The sequence below is a fragment of the Callorhinus ursinus genome, unplaced genomic scaffold (genome assembly GCF_003265705.2).
Source record: "Callorhinus ursinus isolate GAN/ISIS: 27379988/994484 unplaced genomic scaffold, GSC_fseal_2.0 scaffold20, whole genome shotgun sequence".
Classification (NCBI taxonomy): domain Eukaryota; kingdom Metazoa; phylum Chordata; class Mammalia; order Carnivora; family Otariidae; genus Callorhinus; species Callorhinus ursinus.
The window spans coordinates 20,421,156-20,424,475 of NW_027397082.1; the positions used below are offsets into that span (position 1 = coordinate 20,421,156).

General features: G+C 42.5%; 1 pseudogene; it reads right to left on the reverse strand.

The window, feature by feature from the left end:
* Positions 1–252: 252 nt before the first annotated feature.
* Positions 253–2,235, reverse strand: LOC112830817 (probable ATP-dependent RNA helicase DDX5 pseudogene; annotated as a pseudogene).
* Positions 2,236–3,320: the final 1,085 nt, after the last annotated feature.

The window sequence follows — 3,320 nt, forward strand, 5'->3', positions numbered from 1 at the left end:
TATTTCAAATCACTGTACATTTACTTTTGTGAAAACACTGCCTGCATTTTCTAGTACAAAAAAAAAACCTAAAAATTGTTTCAGGAATGTAGAGAAATATCCAACTTAAATAGCGAAAAAGTGCACCATAATTACTGCTGCACTGCAGTCATTTCTGCATTTCCCGTGTTTCTTAAATAACTGTCTTGTCTGATAACACACAATATAAAGAGCAATTATGAAAAACAGACATTTACATATACTTCTAAAGTCTTATTGAGACTATCCTGTTGGCATTGGATATCCAATCATAGGCGCAGCTGCAGGAGCAGGGTATGCATATGCCTGTTGGTTCATACCATTGTGCGTATTTGGAACGTTACTTCCATATTGCTGAGTGCTATCATAACCATTCTGGTAAGTCCCTGTTGGATTACCAGTCCTAAAACTGGTCTGTATGCCGGCAGACACAAAATTACTTCCAAAGCTCCCATTGGTGTAATTTGCAGCACTGTAAACACCATTCTGAGTTTTTGCCCCAAAATCTCTCTTAAGCAGACTAGAGTAACCTGTCATAATTTTCCCTATCTCTAAAGGTATTAAATCCTCCCCTTTTGCCCACAGAGTATCTGTCCCGGCGGTCATCCTTCATGCCTCCTCTACCCCTGGAACGACCTGAAACTCTGTCTTCGACCAACTGAAGCAACTTGGGATTAACTGCTTGATTAGCTTCACGAAGCACAGAGATAAGGTGGCTCACTTGCTTTGTGTTATTAGGTGTAAAGAAAGTGTATGCTATGCCTGTTTGGGTACTGTGAGCAGTTCTTCCAATTCGATGAATATAATCCTCTGAGGAGTTAGGGTAGTCATAATTGACGACAAATTTCACATCTTCCACATCTAGCCCTCTGGAGGCCACATCTGTAGCAATCAGAATTAGGAGCTTTTCCATGTTTGAATTCATTTAGAACCCAGTCACGCTCCTGTTGACTCTTGTCACCATGGATACCCATGGCAGGCCACCCATCTCTCCTCATTTTTCTAGTAAGCTCATCACATCTTCTTTTGGTTTCGACAAAAACAATGGCTTTATTCTCCTCACTCATTATCTCTTCCATTAGACGAATAAGTTTTTCATCCTTTTCTACATCATGACATACATCCACGATCTGAAGAATGTTGTGGTTTGCACTCAGTTCTAGTGCACCAATGTTTATATGTATGTAGTCTTTCAGGAAATCTTCAGCAAGCTGTCTTACTTCTTTTGGCCAAGTTGCACTCCACATTAGAGTCTGCCTATCAGGTCTTATCTGATCCACAATCTTCCTTATTTGGGGTTCAAAGCCCATATCAAGCATTCTATCTGCTTCATCAAGGACAAGGTAAGTAGTTCTTCTCAGATTGGTTTTCCCACACTCTAAAAAGTCAATCAGTCTTCCAGGTGTTGCAATACAGATTTCCACACCTCTCTCCAAATCACCAATCTGTGGTCCCTTAGGAGCACCACCATAGATGCAAGTGGACTTCAATTGACATGCTCTACAGTATTCAGCAGCTACTTGCTGTACCTGTTGGGCCAGTTCCCGAGTTGGTGCCAGCACCAAGCAAATAGGCCCATCATCTCTCTCTAGGAATGGCTGATGATTGATGTGGACGATAGCAGGCAGCAAATAAGACAATATTTTCCCGGATCCAGTCCGTGCTACTCCAACCATATCCAATCCACTTAGAGCAATGGGCCATCCCTGAGCTTGAATAGCAGTGGGTTCAGTAAAATTCTGTCTTGCAATCACATCCATGACATTTGCAGGGAAGTTTGCTTCATAAAAATTCAGAACTGGCTTTGGGCAGTTGTGACCTCTAACCGTAATTTCCTTACTCCTTCTGTATGTCTCCACCTCTTGTGCAGTGGGCCTAGCCAAATCAGGGTGTTCTTGATAAAAATTCTTCTCAAATTTGGGCAGCTCATCAAGATTCCACTTCTTTTTGACTAGGTTCTCCCCAAGGTTTCCGAACTTCTTTCCAGATAGGGGCCCTGCCCTACTTCCCCCAAATCGAGGTACACCAAACCCTGGATCCCGGCTGCGGTCTCGGTCACTTGAATAACCTGACATGGTGTCAATGGTTGCGGTTGGCGGGGAACGAAGTGGAGAGAATTGGGTGCGACGAGTCGCTGCAGGTGGCTTTGGCTATGGCAAAGCCTTGCGGGGGCGGCAGCGGCAGAGGGGTGGCGAGGGCAGGAGCCGGAGCTGCTTGACAAGAGACCGGTGGAAATGAATGAGGTCTATTTTTTTATTTTTAAAGTAAGCTCTACACCCAGCTTGGGGCTTGAACGCACATGCTCTACCGAGTCAGCCAGGTGCCCCTATTTGTTTATTTATTTATTTTTAAAGATTTATTTATTTATTTTAGGGAGAGAAAGAGAGCACATGGGAGGTGCAGAAGGAAAGGGAGGGAGAAAGAAACTCACGCTGACTAGGCGCTGATCATAGAGCCCAACTCGGGGCTGGATCTCGGGACCCTGAGATCACAACCTGTGCAGAAACCAAGAGTCAGATGCTTAACCAACTGTGCCCCCCAGGCACCCTCCTATTTGTTTATTCTTAGACATTTTTCACAATGTAATTATGCAAAAAGTAAATGATTGTTAAATAAAATTTACAAAATACAGAAAAACAAAATAATTTTAAAAAAATAACCATAATCCCACCCAGCTACAACCAAGTTACAATCTTGAGGGGAATTTACTGTCAATGCTATAGTTTATATTCCTTTTCTTCTTCTTTTTTTTTTTTTTTGAATAAATATGGTAACATACACATTGTTTCTTTTCTTTTTTTAAAAAGATTTTATTTATTTATTTGACAGAGACACATCGAGAGAGGGAACACAAGCAGGGGGAGTGGGAGAGGGAGAAGCAGGCTTCCCGCGGAGCAGGGAGTCCGATGCGGGGCTCGATACCAGGACCCTGGGATCATGACCTGAGCCGAAGGCAGGCAGACGCTTAACAACTGAGCCACCCATGCGTCCCTGTACACATTGTTTCTTAACTCACTTTTTATTTTTATTTTTTTAACTTTTTTTTTAAAGATTATTTATTTATTTGAGATAGAGAGGGAGGGAGAGCACAGAGGAGAAGCAGACTTCCCACTGAGCAGAGAGCTCAATGTGGGACTCAATCCCAGGACTCTGAGATCATGACCGGAGCCAGAGGCAGATGCCCAACCGACTGAGCCACCCAGGCGCCCCTTAACTCACTTTTTAAAGTTAATAACATATGATGAACATTTTCTATATTATTAATTATTCTGTCTTTAATACATTAACATTTTTAATAAAAA